The sequence below is a fragment of the Narcine bancroftii genome, chromosome 10, assembly GCF_036971445.1.
Source record: "Narcine bancroftii isolate sNarBan1 chromosome 10, sNarBan1.hap1, whole genome shotgun sequence".
NCBI lineage: Eukaryota > Metazoa > Chordata > Chondrichthyes > Torpediniformes > Narcinidae > Narcine > Narcine bancroftii.
In genome coordinates, this window is record NC_091478.1 from 11,415,731 (window position 1) to 11,438,159 (window position 22,429).

Below are 22,429 nucleotides of genomic sequence, written 5' to 3' on the forward strand. Positions count from 1 at the left end.
GTATGTGAGTGGAAAGAAAAAGTTTGAAAATCACTGTTTTGATCGTACCTCATTGACTCGTTATGTGCATGGTTTCAGAACTCCAAAGGAAATGGGCCAATGACAATTTTTCTCAAGCAAAATATTTCAGTTACAATTGGGTCTAGACTCTTTCCACCCACATACCACCTTCCCCCGCAATCCCCTACTAATCAGAAAGCACTTATGGTATAGGGATTGCTTAAAGTGGAATGTGAGTTTCTTTTTAAAAAGTTGCCCACTCCTGCAGCTCATATTTGTGGAAAAAGGGAAGTATGTGGGATTGAAGGATGATGAAATGAGGGTATTTATGTTTCTGTGGGTTTTTTTAAATTTCTGGCAGCAATTCCAGTAACGTTTTGCATTTTCATTCATTTCAGAAAAAATTGTTTTGTTTGTATCACTGAAGTCTATTTTTTTCTGTGGCTGACTCTAGTGTTCTGATTGGAATGAATTTAGTTTACTAAGAATATCTTTCACTGCTTATATTGTGGTTGTTCCATTGCAAATAATTATTTAAGTTACATTTTGAACATTTTGTGTTGTCCTTGAGCAAAAATGATCTGATACAGTAAATAATTAAACCTATCTCACTGTTCCCAAATGTTAACTGTTTTAGGAAGATGGCTAAGGTCACTGCATGGGGATATGATGCTAACATAGAAATTTGGAAGATTTTTCCTTTCATCTTAAGCACTGTTTAAAATTATATTGTTAAATATATTATATATATATATATATATATATATATGGGTCTAGGACATTTTGGCCTCCACAGTTTGGCGCCGGACATTTTGCTGCCCACAGATTGGTTCTGGACATTATGGCGCCAACAGTTAGGAGATGTTACCGCGGAAGAGGGGAGTGTGGAGATGTCACTGTGGGGAGACAGGAGTATGGAGATGTTAGTCCATCAATATTTAAATAAAATAATAAAGTAATAATTTTATATTTGTTACATTTAATTACAAATATAATCAATTAAATGCCAAATGTGAGCACCAAAATATCCAGTGCCAAACTGCAGGTGCCAAAATGTCTGAAGGGCTACAAAAGCCTTGATTTTTTTCGAACAAAATGTGAGTGCCGAACCGGTCTATATTATTTAGATTTGAATGGCAGAAACTCCACCTTATTATCTTGACTTTTACAGCCCTCTTGATGTCCTTGCCTAAATATTTATGGTAACTGATCTTGCGCTGGATAGTTGGTTGATAATGAATCTTATCTGTGAACTGCTAGGTCAATTCTATATGCTTGAGGTACCCCAAAATACTGACCAGCATTGTATGTTGTGTGATTATTTATTTTCTTGAGACCCACTATGCCTGAATTTTCAAGTGTGATGTTATATATCTGGTTTGTTAGAAAGTAATCTAGTCTGTAAATATCTACCAGGTCCCATGCAGAGCTAGGAGTACAGTAATTATAAAGAGCAGGACATCACAGAAACTCATTTTGCAGAATTTTCCAGGCAGGAAAATCTCTGACCGCTTTGTGCTGCTCAGAGATACAACTGCCTATGTGCAGGACACCTGCCTGGTCAGCTTAGACCAGGAGAAGGTTTTCAACCAGATATTGGACACGTACCTGATGGGTGTGTTCTCCAAAATGGGCTTTGGGTAAGGAAGCCAAAATTGGATTAAACTGCTGTATCCAGACATTGGTAGCACCGCCCAAATCAATGGATGGGAAACAGCTTCCCCATTAAGGTTTATTTGTGTGTGGCATAGAGCCGTTTTCTGAATCTATCAGGAAGGATGAGGGCTTGAGGAGTGATATTGCCAGGCAGTGGAGGCACTCAGGTCAAAGCCTCCCTGTATATAGAGATGTCACCATCTTATGCTCAGACGCATGATTGGTCCACAGGCTGATCAGCATCTGTGACCACTTTGAGTCTGCATTGGGTGCCAGGGTTAACCAGAAGAAAAGCAAGGCAATGCTCTTCAGTAGCTGGTCTGACCAGTCCACCATCCTCTTTATAGTCAGATCTGACTACCTGAGGGTGTTGGGGATCTGGTTTGGAAGGCCCAAGGAATGAACAAAAATTGGTTAGAGCCGATCGCAGGAATTGGGTCTGTGGATGTCGTGCTCCCTCTCAGTCAGGGAGAACCTGGTCATCAGGTGTTCTCGATACTGCTGTACATGGTGCAGGTGTCACTCGTCGCAAGATGGAAATGAAAACCGGCTGGTCTTTCAGCGCACGGAGAAGTAGGTGCAGGAATGCTGCTGACCAGGCTGCAGGAATATGAGGGACGCACTGAGGCTTGGCACAGCCACCATGAGGGTGCAGTGAGGAAGGACCACAGTCTGGAGTCCTTTCATGACTGGGAATTGAGGGGAAGCCCTCAAACAAGAGGGGAATAATGACAAATTGCCACTGTGGTGGCAATCCTGGTGAATAAAAGTGAACATATCGATGTAAAGTGATGGAAATGTATGGATACAAAACTAAGAGTGTGAAGAGACTTTGAACGGTCTTCCTTTTGTAACTAATTTATTTGAGAAAAAAGTCCACCATTAGTTTAAAAGAAAGGCAGCTGTTTACCTTTCCCTTCTGTGGCCGCTGAGGGACCTGCGGACTTTCTCCAGCCCTTTTGTGCATTAACTAGAACCACAGTGTCTGCAGGCTCTCTTGTTTCACAGAAATCAGTCCTTCATGACTTTGCATCATGGAAATAAATAAATGAGAAATGTACTTTTCATGGTACAGAATTCAAAATATTAATACAAATCAAACTGTGAGAATAGGGGGTACGGGCACAAACTAACAAAAAACAAATTTAGAACTGAAGACGCAAAGGTCTATTGATACAAGAACGATCAATACATGGAACAATCTCCTGGAAAAAGCACTGGAAACCCACAAACTGCCATGAGCTGTGAAATAATTGGATGAATTAGTGCACTGGGAGAGCACTTGGAATGAATTAAGATGAATTATCTTCCTTTCCTTAATTATCTTGTGATTTAAGAACAGTTTTCCTCTCGGATGTATTTCACGAGCCTGTGCATTTTTCAATATGGTTACAGTCCTTTGAAGATTTGCACTTCATCATGGAGCCGAGAAAATGCCGCTTAGCAAGCAACCTGTGCCCTAAACTATCAGGAAGGCCGTGCACAAGATAAAAATTACATTTTAACTAATGGGCTGCCATTATCTTCAAGGGTCACATAGCTGTGTTGTTGATCTCAGTACTGAATTGAAGCAGTGTCCAGGTAGTATATTCTGTTTCTCTGTGTTTTCCTACAGTAATTGTTTCAGTCATGTGTTTATTAATACAGACAACAATGTATTGTTTAGTTTACATTGGTTTAGTTTTCTAACATGACCTACTAAGATGGTATTGTGAGGGCTATGGCTCTGCTCGTCGTACACCAGAACAATCAATGTGACCCTGACTCTTTGGTCGATCTGTTAAAAATAAAGTGTCTTCTTTTTGCTTTGCTCAGCTGTGTTTCTATGATTATTTAAGTAAATATCACCTTCGTATATTTTCAATTCTTGTTTTGGATATTAATTTGGGGAACAAAATGAAAAAGGTTCATCTCACACAATGCCTTGGACTGGGAATGTTGATTTAATCTGATTGCCTCGTTGTTCACTGGCTCAGGAATGGCCAGTGGCACTTTTTTCTTGTATTCTTCATGTCCATCAGTAATATGGATTAAGTTACAACCCTGATCCAGGCAAATAAATGCGGAGATTGTGATCTGACCATCTTCATATGTGATGGAAACAAATATCTTGACAAGTTACTGCAGAGTATGCTTTTGATGACATTACTGCGTGCTTTTGGCAATGTTAGTTTTTGCAGACAATTGTTCATCCCACATGTAAAGAAGGTGTCTGTTAGAGTAATAAAAATATCAGGATTCAAACTATGGCCAATCTGCGTATTTATCCAGGCTGACACCATAATTTTTTTGTTCAGTATGACCTCGATACAACACGCACTATGTACAGTTGAAGTCTTTACAGTATCGCAAACAATAAGGCTTCAGAATCCCATGCCCATCAGAAGGGTAACAGCATTATATCCTAATATCTATCGCAAATTCAACGAGTATCTCATTAACATTTGAGCATAATGATGAAGTACAGTGTGACCGTTACCCAATCTTATTATTGGGCATTGATTTATTATTAACTTTTGAGAGTTTATGATGCAGATTACAGAATGAAGCTCGATTCATGTATTGAGCCCCAAGACGAAATGCATTAGTTACAAAAGCAGAGACTCATTTAAGGACTCTTACTTGTGCACTTTATTGATTTTCTTTCTGTTCTCTCTGTGTTGCTGTCAGTTTGTTTCTGTTCTATACATTCGTTATCTGTTTACAGTTCTTTTTTTACATGTTTTATTCAGTGCACAGTTTATATTTTGCACTGCAAATTAGTGGTAATTCTGCCATGTCTGCAGGAAAAAGGAATCTCAGGGTTTTATGTGATGTACTCTGACAATAAATCTGAACTGCATATCTAAATTCCAGATGTGTACTGTGTAATGCTATGAATATATTATGTAACATAGTAAACATAAGCCCCTTTTCTACTGGCATCCCAGTTAATTGGCCATGCAGTGTCCCAGGATAGGAAGCCCTGTGCACCGCTTCCACTGGGCCACCCTTAAATAGGACACTACAGGTACACAATCCTTTATCTGTAACCCTTGGGGGACAGTATGTTCCGAATTTTGGATTTTTCCAGATTTCAGAAAGCCCACCCAAATTGTGCTGCTGTATCAACCCCCACTCCCTTCCAGTCGCCTTGCTGTCTCCCCAACCACCCCCCTCGCCTGCCCGACTCGCGCTGCCAGTCTCTCGCCCGCCCGACTCGCGCTGCCAGTCTCTCGCCCGCCCGACTCGAGCTGCCAGTCTCTCGCCCGCTCGACTCGCGCTGCCAGTCTCTCGCCCGCCCGACTCGCGCTGCCAGTCTCTCGCCCGCCCGACTCGCGCTGCCAGTCTCTCGCCCGCCCGACTCGCGCTGCCAGTCTCTCGCCCGCCCGACTTGCACTACCGCCACTCTCACCACTTGCCGGATTTTGGAGCTTTCCGGATTTTAAACGTCCAGATAAAGGATCGTGTACCTGTAATTGTTTTTCCACTGAACACACTCATCCCTGGGGATTGGAGGATTCTACCTTCAACTGGAAATGGGAGACTTTCTGCTGTCCCTTTTCCACTGGTTTTATCAGGATACTGGCGCCAGCAAATACCAGGGATATGAGTAGGGGTAGAGACAGTTAATCCCTGGCGTGAAATGACATCATTGGACACTGGCATTCGAACAGTGTTCCCTTTACACTGGACCCTGTCCCAGTAAATTTCCAGTTAATACCTCAGACAGGGTGCCACTGGAAAAGGGGCTACAAATGACATCTCAGTGCTGATCTATTGGGGGAGTGGGGTGCAATTGCACAAATGGTTTGAGTTGTGATTGAAGATTGTAAGTGAGGTAAACAAACAGAAATCATTTATTTTCTCAGGTTTGCTCACTGATTTGCGCTCGGTAGTTTTACACATTACTGTGTGAATTACCCATCTATGGATTGAATATGTGCTATTTTACATAATTTACTCAGCCAGCCTATCAATCGTGTTGAGATAATATACAGTATTTTATTTGTTGAAGCTGGAATTCTGAATTTAGGAGGAGTTAGTCCAGGCTTCAGCAGATCAGGTGGAAGTCCCAGACTGGTATGTCACAAAGCTTTGTCCTCGGCTATCAACTGTCTTTTCATATGTCAAGAGGCTCTCGTGTTGGATCTGAGACCTCATTCAGTTCAATTTGGATTTTTGGACTGGGGGAAGTGAAAGGTAAGTTTTTTTAGTTCTGTATTTTTGTGATCTCGAAAGAACTTCAATTTTGAACTTTCCCTTGTGCCCTAACCTTCCATACAATTTCAAGATTATTTTGGTCAAGGTTTAGTATTACCAGCAGAGATCTAAAGAAATTTATTTCAGAGGTGTATAAATTATTACAAAAGAAGGCTCGAAAAGAAGGAGTTCATAAATCAAGACAAAAGTGGGAGGTAGATTTAAATAAGCAAATACATGAACGTAGATAGATTCAGATATGTAGAGAGAGTATGAAAAGTACAATAAATGTGAGGTATTGGTTAGTTCAATGTCATTTTATCCATCTCTGTTACATTTAACACCACAAATGAATTATATATATATTCAGATTTATGTTTGGGCAAGAATTTGGTACTTTATTACATTCAACTTGGCAATGTTCCACAATTGCTTAAGGCGGTATGTGAGTGGGAAGGGAAGGTTGAGAATCACTGCTCGAGACCCAATTGTTACTGAAATATTTTGCTTGAGAAAAATTGTCATTGGCCCATTTCCTTTGGAGTTGTGAAACCGTGCACATCACGAATCAATGGGGCATGATTAAAATAGTGGTTTCCAAACTTTTTTCTTTCCACTCACATCCCACCTTAAGTAATCCCTTATTAATCACAGAGCACCGATGGCATAGGGTTTACTTAAAGTGGGATGTGAGTGGAAAGAAAAAGGTTGAGAACCACTGAGTATGATTCCTTCCAATGTGCTTCCTTCCAATGTGATTCCTTCCAATTCTTTCCTCAGATTTACCAATGTTGTTCTACATCTGTTAGGCCTTTGCCCACTCATTTAACCCATTTATTTCCCTTTGCAGACCTAGGGCTAAATATTTCGCACAACGAATAGCTGATATCTGAATAAGCTTCCGAAAGAAATGATGGAGGTGGAAACAGTAACATTTAAGAGGCATTTTGCATGGCATAGAAGGATGTGAAATTAATGCAGACAGATGGGATTTGTGTGGATAGGCATGCTGGTCAGTGTAGAAGCAGTGGGGTGAAAGGCTTGCGTCTATGCTGCACCTCTCTAAGACTCTTTCCGGTTCATCTCAAATCTCCACTTCCTTTGGTTCCATACAATATAGGTGCAACTGTTTTGGCTATACAGGCCTTTGAGGCTGCAGGACCATCCACTTCAATCATGGCTAATTATACCACTTCAGTACAGTAGAAGTTCTAAAATCCGGATGGCAGAAATCTGGACTGTGCAAGAATCTGGACTTTTCAAAAACTCTCAATCTTTTTGAATTTAGCGGGCTTTTGTGTGTGTACATTTGTAAGCACCATAGATGTACAGCGACTTTTTTATTTTTATTTAAAACTGCTCGTTTTGATAAATGAAGTATGCTGTATTTGTTAATTAATAAACTATCAAAATTTACCTGTTCATCTCTTCTTTATTTCTACTTAAATTTGAATGTTAAAAGTACCATCCAATTTCTTTTGTGGGAGTGGGGAAGAAAAGAAAACAAAAATAGTTCTGTCCGAGAATATGGAAAATCCAGACCAGACAATCCCTGAGCAGGCCGGAATTTTGGACTTTTGTTGCTTTCTCGCCAAACCCCTTAATCCCTTTAGCCATAAGGGCTAAGATCCAACCCCCTTTCTGAGCAAATTGGCCTCAACAACCTTTGATGGTAGGGAGCATGGCAAGTTCACAAGCATCCGAGTGATGAGGTTTCTCCTCATTTTGGTTGTAAACGGCTTGTTGCCTGGCCTGACGGTTACTCAATTCCTGATATTAAAAATATTCTCTTTGATGTTATTCTGCTGATGTTCAAGAAGGATGATCCAAGGTGAAGTTTGCCAGTTGAAAAATGAGGGAGGGAAAAATCAGCAAATGACTGCCATTTCAGACCAGCACCTCGGCCTTGGGTCTTAATGTTGATGCTCCACGCATTGTCCTCAGTGAAATTTTGTGACTTTCGAAACGCATTCAATTTTAGTATGGAAACCTCAAAAACACGTTAAGCAATTTGACACCTTATGTATTCTGAGAATTGTCCAGGTCTTTTTTGTGGCTGTTACTTCTTTCAGCTTTAAGTGATATGACTCTTTTACTGGTTTAACAAGAAACATGGAATCAAATCAAAAATCTCACTTTTATTAAAAAGTCCCAAAGCGTGTAATGCTATATTAGATGTGTACTTGGAATTTTGTGTCTAATTCAAGTTATATGCTACTTTAGATTAAGCTAAAATATTGTCATTGCTGTATTCAAAATCCAGGCCGTTTCGGAGCATGGCCCAAAGTGACTGTGCACCCTTCCAATATGCACAATGGCAATATAATCAATTACTATGAAGGAGTAGGCATTACAAATTGCAGAAATACTTGGTAGGATCAAGGTGGAATAAATTTCCTTCTTTGAATGTCAGCATTTTTTTTAAATGACAGTAGTTTCTCATTTCTTCCACATATACTTTTTTGGAATCTCTTCTAGATTTTGTAATATACTGGAGAAACTCTAGGGTTTTCTGCCACTCCAGGATAGTTTATTGTAATGTATTTATTTTAATCAGCAATACTTTTAAGTTGACTTTTGTTTGTTTGCACTGACGGTGAAAAATTGTTATTAATTTTTTGACCTTCATAGGAAGACAATGCTCCCAGGAATGTTTCTTTTACAATTCCTGCATGTGGGAACACAAAGCTAAACATAAAAGCTTTTTTCTTCAACTCAGATGCAAATATAGTAAAAACATTCTTAGCTAACCACATGGATAAACATTATGGTATAAATCCAGATTTCTTTATAGTTCAATATGGCTTTTAAATGTGGGTGTATATTTGGAGACACCCAGGGCCCTATAATTAAGTCCCAGCAATGGATGACATACCCAGCCATATTTACTGCATTTTCTTGAGAAGGAGATCATTTCTGCCCATTGTCTACCAGCTCAGAGGTCAATCCCATTTTCTAATAATGTTCTTCATAACCTGCACTTCTCACATTCTCATCAACTCCCCCCAGATTCAGCCAAGACAATATCAAATGGAGCATAAGCTCAGGGGCATGCAAGACAACATTGTTTATGGCTTATGAATACATAACACTGTTCAGGCCGCCAGTTCATATGTACAAACCAAAAAAAGACCAAGATATTTTCTCAAATAAACAACTTGCATAGAAGCAGATAAAAGGTGGCTGGACACAGAGGCACAATCCAGCCTACTCAATGGAGTGAAGTTATGTAGATATATGCTGGAGTGTTCCTGTTCTGACCTTTCATCTCGCATCGTCATTAAAACTTGTCATCTTAATGGCCATTAGATGAATTGTTGGGAAGACTCTTGATAGTTTGTGAAATATAAATCCGAATTTATTGTTATGAACATGAAGGAATTTGCAAAAGTCTTTGGTGACATACCAAATCTCCTCAAACTCCTCACGAAGTATAATTGCTGATGAGCTTTCCTTGTGATTGAATCGACATGGAGGCTCCAGCATAGATCTTCAGAGATGTTGACATCCAGGCATTTGAAGTTCTTCACCCTTAACCATGTTCTGCTTTCCCCCTCCTGAAATCCTTAGTTTTGCCAATGTTGAGTGCCAGATTGTTTTTGTGGCTCCGCTCAACCAGCTGATGTATCTCATGATGTACGCTTCTTCGTTGTCGTCTGTGATTCTGCTGATGACCGTGATGTCATCGGCAAATTTGTAGGTGGCATTTGAGTTGTGCCCATGGGCGCCGAGTGAGTGGAGCAGTGAGTTAAGTACGCATCCTTGAGGTGTGCCAGTGTCGATTGTCAGTGAGGAGGAGACACTATTTCCAATTCGTACTGCCTGTGGTCATCGGATGGAGGTAATCAAGGATCCTGTTGCTGGGGGGGGGGGGGGTTTGGGGTGCGGAGGCTTGTTGACAGCATTGAGGGGATGATGGTGTTGAAAGGTGATCTTACTGACATTATCTCATTTGAATGCAGATCTTTGTGGAGATCAAATGCATCAGGATACTCACCCTTATTTTCTGTTAAAATATGTAATTTGAATAAATATCCTGAGAGGAACTTTATTATAATTGGTCATCATGAAGTGGTTGCTGACTGTTTGGCCCATTGAGCTTGTTCCTCCATTCAATAAGATTGTGGCTAATCTGGCCAAGGACTTTGCTCCACCTACCTGGCTTTTCCCCATAAACCTTAATTTCCCTAGTACACAAAAATCTATCTGTGTCTTAAATATATTTAGTGTGGCAGCCTCGATTGCTTCCTTGGGCAGAGAATTCGGCAGATTCACTGTTCTCTAGAGAAAGTAATTCCTCGTCTCTGTTCTAAATCCCTGAATTCTGTGTTCCCTTGTCTCGCCTCATCTATCAGTGGAAACAATTTTTCTGTCTCTGACTGTCCCTTTTATAATTTGATATGCTTCTACAAGATCCCCTCTCAGTCAAAACTCAAAGTATTTACAGATTGATTAATGTCAATTCACTGGGAATCCAATGTCAGTTGCTGATGCAATTATTCATCCATTATTATTGCAAATATACCAGACATACATTTAAAAACTTTCCTCTTACTTTTATCAAGTTCGACTGCAAAACGGAGAATGTATGTTAGAAAACAATCTGCTGGAGAAACTTAGCAGTTCGAGCAACTTTAGTGGGAGAAAAAGATTGGTCGACATTTCAGGTCGGATCACGTCTTGATCTCTGCTAATTTTCTCCCTTTGATGCCGCTCGACCTGGTGACTTCTTTCAGCAAATTGTTCTCTGCTCCAAATTCTACCTCTGAAGTTTCTCATGGCTAGAGAGAATATGTACTGCTGCCTAGGTGTGAGAAGCTCATTAGTCAACTGAAGGATTGTTGCAATCTTTTGATTTGGAAGGGACGCAGTTGCTTTCACTTTAGATAATTACATCAAGTCTTTGCCACATAATGAGATGCATTCTGATAGAGAAATGCTGGGCGTTTGACTGATACCTCAGTCTAATTCTTAATTATTAATTTAAATTTCCTCAGTGCATGGAATGGATGGCTTCATCGTGAATCATTAAAATGCAGTGCCAATTTCACACTGAGAGAAATTGTGGAATAATAACTTGTTCATTGGTTTTGGATGTGTGAAAACTTTTTTATTTGTCATTTAACTGTAGAAAAGACATTTTGAAGCTGGAAAAGGTTCACGAGAATGTTGCTAGGTGTTTGTGGTGGGGGGTGATGGTGGCTTGAATTTTAAAGTTAGGCTGGGACATTTCTCCCTGGAGTATAGGAAGCTAATGGGCGTAGATAAGGCAAATTTTTGTCGTCTTCTTCCCAGAGTAGGTGAATCTAAAACGAGAGGGTCTAGGTCAAACCATGACTCACGAGCCACATGCGACTCTTTGACAAATAATGTGTGGCTCACGGAAATCTATTGGCTGAGACCGTCCAACACCCCGATTGCGGACTCTCACCTTGGCCCCAACCGACCAACCATCCAAGCTCCTGATGCCCTGCCCACTCTCCTGTCGGAGCTCCCGATGCCCTGGCCTTCCTCCCATCGAGAGCTGAGAGGAGAAAAAGTTAAGAGTAACCTGAGGGGCACCCTCTTCACACAGAGGCTGGTGGGTTATGGAAAAAGTGTGCCAAAGAAAATGGTAGAAGTAGGGGCTATAATATTGGAAAGGCAGTTAGATAGGGATGGATAGGAAATGTTCAGAGGAATATGGAACTAGCTGACTTGGCAGGGATAAATTGGGTCAAAGGATATTCCACTTCATTTGCAGGAGGCATTTCTGTAGATATGTAGGTAGAGTTCCCATTGAAAATGATTAATTTTCATGCTTATCAGGTGTCAAACACAAAAGTAAAGATCACTAAGTTATTAAATGGAGTTGCGTTCATTGCCTTCAAATATTTTTCTGTCCTTTTTGTAGTTGCATCTTTTCAAAGCCATGGAATGGACTAAATTATTATAGCAGCATTAGGTACATTAGAATGGATGCACATGTGTTTTCCTGGACACAGTGAGAGCAGGAATTGGTTCAGTGATTGTGTGGATTCAAGTCCTTCTGAGAAAGATGGAACACCTAATCTAGGCTAACCTTTTGGCGATGTGCTTGATTCCATCTTTCAACTGAAACATGAAATCAAGGCTCTTTCCCATGTTGAAGTGTAAAAGTAAAAGTTTTCTCAGTAACGTAGTGTCTTAAGCAAGTCTAAAACATTCTCTGTTGCTCATCCAATTACTGTTTAAGGAATCGAGCTATGGCGTGCCACGTTTGTCGTAAGATGTCTGCTAACAGGCGCTCGAACTTGCCCATACACTCCTAACCATACACTTCTTCAGGACTACGAAAGATATGTCTGCACTACTGACCCAGCACATTTTTGCACTTCAACCATCTGTGAATATTTACTTCCTTTCTCTTCCATTTCTATTTTTCTTGTATATGGTTTTGTGTTGCATGTTTTACTTACCTGGAAATCTTCAGCAAGTATGTGTACAGTTCTGTTTAATAAGCCATTATTCAGTCACGATTAAAGAACTAAGTCTATTTCAAATATTTTAAAAAAACTGTTAGGCATCCTGAGGTGAAAGCACTAGATAAAACACATTTTATTTTATAAGTGTTTTGCATTCACTGATTGCCAAGGTATTTGGTCTAGACTGGGTATGTTCTCATTCAGGATCTTCTGCAAGATCCTGAGGTCAGATTCTCTCCATTTTCTCATCCATCTCCAGGGTATTATGTAAAGGGAAATTGTAATGCAACGGGAAGAATTCATAATCTAAAGGTAGGTAGCACATAAATGTAGAAGTTAGTTTTGGAACCATTTTGAGCTTCTTGCACTCCCACAATAAACATGCGTCCTTGTTGAGAGAAAAAAATGTAAATCTGTGTCGAACATAGTGGTTAGAATTTAATTCACCAAACTTCAATAGCCTTTTTTTTAAAAACTTGTTAGTGGAAAGTTGTATCAAACTCTGAATAGCAACTTAATAATAAACAAACTTAAGTCATTAGCTGGATTATTATTCGACAATTGTATGAATTGCTTCCAGCAAGCACAGCCTTTCACTAAAATGTCTGGGTGAGAAAGTTTCTGCAGCAAACCTGTCCAAATGGTTCAGGAGATAAGATGGATCCAGACGGTGGCCAGGGCTTGTCTCAGCTGTTTGGAGATACTGGCCAGAGTCAGTACCACCGTGATATAAAGTTGCCAATGAGTTGCATTTCCTTTTTAAAATAGACCATCTTCCGTCACTTTAGTAGGGACTGAACTCAGTTAAGAAAGGGAAGGATTAAAATTACAATTCTGTAACTATTTTTGCAAGCTTAAAATTATAATTGATATTTTATTAAAGAGACGAAATTAATTGGTTTAAAGCCTAAATAAATGATATCGTTTAATCAATTTGTAAAACTAGATTTGATATGGATTACAGTGCAGTACATCTGCGGCTCTATCTGAATGGTGTGATCCCTGGCCATGTCTTCACAGTAACTATCTGCAACTGGAGATACTTTTGATCTGTTATTAAGCTGAAGCCAGCGATACATCAAGGAAGGGTAGAGAATGACTCTGGAGGCGAGACAGACTGACAGATTTAAAAGGAATAGCACCACAAATTATATTGGGATTTTCTGAATGCAATAAGAGATTATGAAAAATTGGCACTCGGGTGATTGCAGAGATGTCAGTCTAACAAGTGGATTACTTAAAACAAAATAGCATAGGAATAATTGGGGAATTTTTGAATTGGTGTAATCTAGCTAATGGGTTGATGCAAAAATCTGGGGTTGGGCCTCAGTTTTGCAATCCATATCAAAGAGAGAACCAATCTGTTCTGACCCTATTTAATCCTTCCTTTTGTTAACACAGTTGGGAGAATAAACTCTAAAAAGTGATTTAGATTGGTTCAATGATGTGATTGACCAAGAAGAAGGCAGGTGGAGTGTGTTGAAATGTGAATTTGCTTATTTTTTGTAGGAGAAATGCAAAATATCCTTAAATGAAGAGCCATGAGTAAATGTTTTAACACCTCATACATGTAATTTGGAAGCCAAAAGCTAGGAAAGCTTTTGTTGCAAGGGAGTTGGAATTAATATGGGTTATGTGGTAATACCATCTTAGTCTCAATTCCAAAGGAATAATAAATGTGCCTAAGAGGACTCGTTTTCTAACTTATTAAAGCATTGCTTTGTGAGGAGGAATTGGGTAGAATGGATCTTTATTCTCTCGAGTTCCAGTCAATAAGAGGCTATTTCACTGAAACATTTGTTGCCTTGCAGACCATGACACAGTGCAAAGAAGTGAGAAAATTTGGGACCATGATCTTACTGAATTGTCTTTGGCCTGCACATTTTTCTTATTTTCTTGATAAATGTGACAAATATCAAAATAACACTTTTTAATTTTTTTGGACTCTACAAAATTAATCTATTATTATTTTTTTAAATATTGCAAGCAATGTAAGAGAGGTCTCTCCATTGTTGAGCAATCCATTAACACAGGAGTTCCCAACCTGGGGTACATGTACCCCCAGTGGTACATTTGCACTTTTCAGGGGGTACATTGGGTCTGAGAGAATAGCCACTACTGGACAATACATGATGTTGTAATCTGGAGTCCAATTGCACAAGGTCGTGTTTTTTTTAATCCTTAATTTTTAGGGGTACATGGGAACCTATATAAATGCCCAAGGGATACAGAGGAACAAAAAGGTTGGGAACCCCTGCACTAACACTTACTGTCAAATGAAAAGAACATGGAATGTTGCATTTAAATTGTTATGGAACTTATTTAATTTAAGCATAAAATTAAGACAATGCTGGAAATTATTCAGCAGGACCAAAAAGCAGCTGGAGATCAGTCAACTTTTCAGGGAAATGCCCTGCAGGTGGGAATCAACCATAGTTGCAAGTGTTTGCTGAGATTAACCTTTATGAAAATGTAATTCCTTTTCAAGAGGGAGATCATCATTATTGAGCTTTTGCTTTCTTCTTGTTGTACGTGAATTGTTGAAAGTGATAACAAGAAGTATTTTGACACCATGAATTGGCATTGTATTTTTAACTGTTATTCTTGGCTGGGCCACTGGATGGAGCAGTAAATGATAAGACTGAAAGAAATCAAATTGGCTTCATGGAATGATTTATATTGATTGAATATCTGGGGCAATATTTGGTGAGAGTAAATTAGCAGAATGTGAGACAATTTGGGCCTTTAGTGAATCATAGCTTTTTCACCATGAGAACACTGTACAATTGGTAAATAGAAATTTGAATATTTCAGTTGTGAATATTATGCACAGATAAAGGTGCAATGCCATTGGGGCTCTTGTGTCTTGGAAGAATTACAAAAAAATGTTTAAAAATTGATAGGATTCAGCCATACAAAAGATGTTTGTGTTGGAAAATAGCAAATCTAAAGCTATCAAATTCTGAAATTAGATGGTGAATTTGGATCCTAGGATCAGATTCAGTATTAGTATGTTCTGTTTAAGAGGGTGTAGATTCATTGAGAAATAAATTGAACTTGTTGAGAATGTTAAGTTAGTAAATAGCTTATCTCGGTAAAATGTTTCAAAAAAGACATTTGATAAGTTTTTCCAATATTGCAACATTCTAGAAAAGCAGTTCAACAGAAAGAACACGATTGATACACAAACATCTTTTGTATGGCTGAATCCTATCAATTTTTAAACATTTTTTTGTAATTCTTCCAAGACACAATAGCCCCAATGACATTGCACCTTTATCTGTGCATAATATTCACAACTGAAACATTCTTTGAACTGAAGACTCAAATTTCTATTTACCAATTGTACACTGTTCTCATGGTGAAAAAGCTATGATTCACTAAAGGCCCAAATTGTTCCACATTCTGCCTGTGATTCTTGGAGTGGCACTCCATAGGAGCTGTGATTCTGAACTGAGCTGTTTAATATTTATTGTGGTAAAAACATAGTGCTGGAGAAACTCTATAGATATTAGCATTGATACCTTAATGAACAGCTCAAGCCTGAAATGTTGGTTATGCACCTTTATCTTTGCTATATAAAGTACAAGTCCTCAGTTATCCGCAGGGGATATGTTCCAAGTCCCCCAGTGGATATCGGAAATAGTGGATAGTACCGAACCCTCTACAGGCTTTGTGCCACTTAACGTCCACGATATGTTCTGAGAAATTGGGCATTATGCGGTGTGGACATTGTGTGAAAACCATATTATATACTTTGCAAAGCTATATGGGATACTGTAGTGTATCAGTAAACTTTTTTATTTTTAAATGGGGATCAATGTGGAGACTGACACGAGGCTGTAGGGAGAGAGTGGTGCAGTGGGATCAGTGTGGGGACTGATACAGCGCTGTGGGGAGAGAGCAGGACAGTGGGATCAGTGTGGGGACTGACACGAGGCTGTGGGGAGAGAGCGGGGCAGTGGGATCAGTGTGGGGACTGACACGAGGCTGTGAGGAGAGAGCGGGGCAGTGGGATCAGTATGGGACAGATACAGGAATGGGAGAATGTGGGCAGTGGGATTATTTGGGCCTGATGCAGGGCTATGATGAGAGAGTGGGGCAGTGGGATCAGTTTTGGACCGTGGGTAACTGAAACCGCAGAGAGCGAAACCACGAATAAAGGGAGACCCTTTTACACGCTTTGACCTGGTGAGTTTCTCCAGCATTGTGCTTTTACATCAACCACAGCGTCTGCAGACTTTCACATTTCACTTTTAATATTTATTGTAAATGGTCCTTAATTTCATCGGAGATTATTTTTCTCATTCTAAGAAAAATAAGTCCAGATCTATTGTGGTTTACACAAAAATGATGGAGAAGCTCAGCAGTTGATAGAGCGTTCTTTATGATGCAAAGATAAAGATACATGACCAATGTTTTGGACCTGAACCCTCCTCAAGGTATGAGCTAAAAACTGGCTGATTCCTGAATAAAATGGTGGAGATGAAGGGCATTGGGAGGATCACAGAGCCACAGGCAAGAGGTAATAAGTAGGTAGGATGCTATGAGAATAATATACGGAGAAGTGATAGAGGAAGGAGATAGCTCTTAAAGGAGATGGTGGTGGTGGTGGGGGCGGGGGGTGAAATGGAGGATTTGGAGAAATCAGATGTGGAGGTGGAGGTTTGGGGAGGTCAGAAGGTGGTGGCAGCAGGGAGGGGAGTTGGAGGTTAGGTGGGGTCAGAAGGGAATTGGGGGAGATGAGAGGATCTGAGGGTTAGGGAGGTTGGGAAGAAAGGGGGAGCTCAGAGAGCAGGGAGGAGATGAGAGGGTCTGACAGATAGGAGGTGGGAAGAATAGGGGAGTTCAGAGTGGAGTTGGAGGGAGATCGGGGGTGGGGTCTGAGAACTGGGGGTGGCATGAAAGGGGAAGCTCAAAGGCGTAACTTCATACCAAGCTTATACCTTAAGGAAAGGCTCAGACCTGAAACGTTGGAAATGTATATTTTTCTTTGCCACATAAAAAATGCTGCATGACTTGCTGAGTTTCTCCAGCATTTTTGTGTAAACTAAAATCACAGCGATTGCAGATTTTCATGTTTAATTCCAATCTATTATAGGTTTACATGGTAGCACCATTACTGCACTTATTCAGAAAACTTATTTCTTTAATGAAAGATTTTTTGAACAGTAGCTTTATGTAGTCACAGTGCTGTACCCAAAACAAAGTATTAATGATATGGTCATTCCCCTGACAATTGGGCTTGGGACCATCCAGATGTAAGTGACTGAGATTAATGTAATGCACATTATTTATCGTCCATTCACTGCAATTTTTTGTAGAAATAATCTTGCCTTTAAATATACCTGATTAATCACAAAGCCGTATATAACCATATAACAATTACGGCACAGAAACAGGCCAACTTGGCCCTTCTAGACCATGCCGAACCCCACTGACCTACACTCAACCCGCAACCCTCCATACCTTTCCCATCCATATACATATGTAACTTCCCCTTAAATGCTAACTTCGAGCTTGCCTCCGCCACTTCGTCTGGAAGCTCGCTCCGCACACCCATCACTGAGTAAAGAAGTTCCCCCCCTTATGTTTCCTCTAAACCTTTGCTCCCTAACTCTCAACTCATGTCCTCTTGTTTGTATATCCCTCTTTTTTAAAGGAAAAAGCCTCCCCACGGCATCCCTATCTATACCCCTAATAATTTTAAATACCTCAATCAAATCCCCTCTCAACCTTCTACGTTCCAAAGAATAAAGACCTAACTTATTTGACCTTTCCCCATAACTTAGACCTTGTAACCCCAGCAACATTCTAGTAAATAGTCTCTGCCCTCTCTCTGATTTGTTGATATCTTTCCTATACTTTGGTGATCAACACTGTACACAATACACCAAGTTTGGCCTCACCAATGCCTTGTACAATTTTAACATAACATCCCAACTCCTATACTCAGTGCTCTGATTTATAAAGGCCAATATACCATAAGCTTTCTTCACCAGGCTATCCATATGTGGCTTCACCTTCAGGCAACCATGCACCATTATTCCTAGATCCCTCTGTTCTGCACTTTTCAGTGCCCGACCATTCACCACTTATGTCCTATTTTGATTAGCCCTCCCAAAATGGAACACCTCATGCAGATCTGCATTAATCTCCAACATTATGGTGTCTGAAATGAAGGATCTATGTATAAAAAAAAGACACGCTGTAATTTCTACATGGTCAAACCAAAATGTATACAGATAACCTTGAATAAAATCTGGAATGCATATTTTAATTACATGTGGATCCTTTGATTACAAGTTTAAAATTGTGGAGCATAGGGGAAAATAAAGGAAAAAAGTGTCTTTGTCCCAAACATTATGGAGGGCTCTACATGTGTATGTTGTTCATTTTTTTCTTTCTTTTTAAAACATTTTTTATTGAGTTGAATGAAATCTTTACACAAGGTATACTAATGATAACATAAATCAAATCCTATATATATATATCTATCTCATATCAATTGTAAATTAGAAGCCATAACCATAATTATTCAGGACATCAAATTCTATAATTATAATAATTATAATAATGAAGCTCTAACTCATATTACAGTATGTCCAAAATTAATATTGAATACAAAATGTATACAAATCTTTTTTTTTTCTTTGGCTTGGCTTCGCGGACGAAGATTTATGGAGGGGGTAAAAGTCCACGTCAGCTGCAGGCTCGTTTGTGGCTGACAAGTCCGATGCGGGACAGGCAGACATGGTTGCAGCGGCTGCAGGGGAAAAATGTTGAGTTGGGGTTGGGTGTTGGGTTTTTCCTCCTTTGTCTTTTGTCAGTGAGGTGGGCTCTGCGGTCTTCTTCAAAGGAGGTTGCTGCCCGCCGAACTGTGAGGCGCCAAGATGCACGGTTGGAGGCGAGATCAGCCCACTGGCGGTGGTCAATGTGGCAGGCACCAAGAGATTTCTTTAGGCATATAAAATTCTCTTACACAAGATATTTTATACTTCTCCGATGTCATCATGTTGTTCTGTAGTTAATCCGTAGTTACCCCCCCCCCCCATTTGTCATTTTTAAATGAATAAACTAATAAAGATTCAAATACTGACTGTACATATATCTTTGACACAATCTTGAGTTTTAAAACCAAGTCTAGCTCCTTCTGCCGCCTGTACCATAGGAGCAGGATCAACTTAATTGTGGTTTTAGTGATTCTTTTGATATATGTAGGCATATGTGATCTTGTCTTTAGCTGCACAGGATCAAATATACTCGATGGCATTCCACTGGATTGTTAGTCAAAAAGATGGACGTGTTTTGAGAGTGAGAAAAAATTCATGTAGATCGACTACTGAGATATTAATGAGCCACCAATATAAATTGGGATATCTTCAATGAAATCATTTCTGGCTACTATGTGTGCTTTAACTGAAATATATTTACTGAATTAAGCTGTTTACCTTTTCAGTAAATTGTGTAATTTAATGTATAAAATCGTTTATGAACGTGATGAAACCAGGATGGGGGGAGGGGTTTCATTTTCATCCCGGTACTTACCCTCCAAGGTAGGTAGTATCAGAGCTGATGCATTTGGCATCAGCTCCAGTGTAAAAGGCCTTCCTGGGACGGCCAAACGCTGTAATGCTGCAGGTCCCGCCTCGTTTTGATCCGGGATGTTTGATCCCTGTGTAAAAGGTTGCACTGAACTGGTTTTTCTTTGTTCAGAGTGAACACGCCACTCCGACCCGACCTGGCTTTAAACATGGGTCATTGACACGCCAGTTTAGAGGGATCTCTGTCTAAAAGGGACTGTTTCTAATTTATTCAATAGAAGTTAAACTTGGGGGAAGATTCTCAACGCTGGTGGTTTTGATGAGGATTGATGTTCAGAGAAACCATACTTCAGAAATACAGGAACATTAATTACACACTGCGTTCTGATGACAAGAATATCAATGTGTGGATACTAAGCATGGCCAAAGGGAAATCAGAAAATTACACTTGCCATTTGCAGCTAACTGGTGAGAAGCTGCTTGAAGACACAAGAGACTTGCATGTGCTAGAATCTGGAGTAAGAAAAACTAACACTGCTTGGAAAGCAGGAACTGGTACAAAGACTAATTCAGCAGGTCTGTTCAGATTTCTTGCTCTCATCACTGGCTGTGAATGGACTGAAATTTGATAAAACAACCTCAACAACAGGATAATTTGCATCGCCCATTGATTTGAATGTCAATGCTCCAAACAACATATTTCGAAAACACAGGTGAGTTTTCTTAGCACCATGCTCCATCCTTCTTTCCAATCACTTAAATAATTAGCTTGGCTCACTTACAAGCCCACCTTTTTTCATTCGCCATCCTTGTATCCTCTTTCATCCTGCTCCTCTCCCCATCCCTCTGTTCTTTCCAGCTCTGCTTTCACAGAGCCACCACCTTCCCCAATCAATTCTTAGCTTCTCTCTCCTGCCTTCCTAACCATGTCCACCTGTGGCCTTTTGACTGTTGGCCTATGCCCCCACCCCTTCTTCCCTCTTAGCCCTGCCTCTATCTAGGCGCCGGCCTCTTTTGTTTTACAGTCCAACTTTGCCTTCTGTGGATGCTATGGAATCTAGCGCTTCTGTGCATTTACTACAGTCACAGCCTAGACAGACTTTGTTTCACTGAAGCTATTTCTTGCTGCCTTTTGCAGCACTTAGCAACTTTTGATCTTAATGTTTCCATAAATGTAAAGGAATAATGGAACTTGCCCCACATTATATTGAATTGCAGGATAAAGGGCACCCTTTACCGATTTAGTTTGGAGTCATCAGTTTTCTAATATTCCTTATACTGGGTTTTTGCCAGCTCTGGTATCATGTGACTTCTAATGACGTTCTTCAAATAAGGTCCCAGAAAAACATGTCTGCCAATCATTTCACAGTTTGCCAGTTTTGTGTGTGCGTGTTTGAGCTGCATAAAGATTGGATTGATTTGTGTCTTTTTACACGTATTAAACATGTTAAATTTATTCTTATCGAACAATCAGGCTAGCTATCCTTTCTGGGTGAGATGTTACATTGGAACAAAATGGGATCGAGTTGGGGGTCCAAACATGCATATTTTCTATTTATATGGCACCAGCCTTGTATGTAGTGTTTCATTAAAAATACCGTATTTACCATCTTGGGTTGGAATGTGCTATCATATGCACGTGCAACTTGTAATTTGTTAGTCTCTCACTGCGGAGTTCGTGACAACAGTTCCTCTGCATTTAAGCACTGTTGCAATTGCTTTAAGGCCTTGGACTAAGAAAGGGCCACACAATTGAGTGACCACAGGGTCCCTATGTAGCATCTTGAAAATCATACAGTGTACAGTACCAACGAGTAATGCTTAGAAATATTTTGAGTGCTCCTCCCAATTTTTGTTTCTCATCTCACTCCCATATTGTCAAAATATACTTCTTGAAGTAATTAATTGCAGATTATAAGGCTATATTTTTTTTGTGTGGGAATAGGCTCTGGCTCAGACAGTCTGGCACCATGGCCTGAATGACTGGATAATGTAGTGGCATCGTCTGCCATTGTAAGCTTGAAGCCCAGAAAAAAGTACTGTAGTCCCATTCTTTATCGCATACTAAAATGTGGTTAAATTAGACCTGGTCATGGTAATGCATGGCTTTACATCATACCTTTGCTGCACGAAACCACTCTGAAACTTGATGTTTTGATCTTTGATAGTAAACTTCTGTTTAATGATATGATAAAATGCAAGATTTTGCTTTTAAAATCTTGGCTTCTGCTTTGTGTTTATAAAATTTTAACAATTCAATTATGAAATGTGTCAGAATGGCATCAGATTCAATTCCTGACTTGTGTTGAGATAATTAACCTCAGCTAGATGATGATGAAGGCTGTGTACCAATTTGCTTTGGATTTCTCCGCTATGGGAGTTACAGTGACAAGTCGGTCAATTTCCACGTTCCTGTGAGCTGGAGCATGTGCGCTGGACCCCAAAGAATCAGACGTGAACTGTGATGCTTCAAATGGCTGAATAAATAAGAAATCTGCAGAGGCCGGAAAACTGGGGTAACACACAGCTGGAGTAACTCAGCAGGCCAGGCAACCTCTGTGGAAAGCTATAGATATTTATTTAGACATGCAGCACGGCAACAGG

The 22,429-nt window shown here is 39.9% G+C and overlaps 1 protein-coding gene across 4 annotated transcripts in view; it reads left to right on the plus strand.

Annotated features, from left to right (window-relative positions):
- LOC138744163 (fibroblast growth factor receptor 2-like) overlaps nt 1-22,429 on the plus strand; it is a 166,944-nt gene that overhangs the window by 39,098 nt on the left and 105,417 nt on the right. Inside the window, exon 2 of one of the 4 annotated variants that reach the window (XM_069899841.1) lies at nt 20,104-20,538. The exons of the other annotated variants lie outside the window; for them this stretch is intronic. The gene's annotated coding sequence lies outside the window, so the exon portion shown is untranslated. The remainder of the gene's footprint in view (nt 1-20,103; nt 20,539-22,429) is intronic. 4 annotated transcript variants of the gene reach the window in all.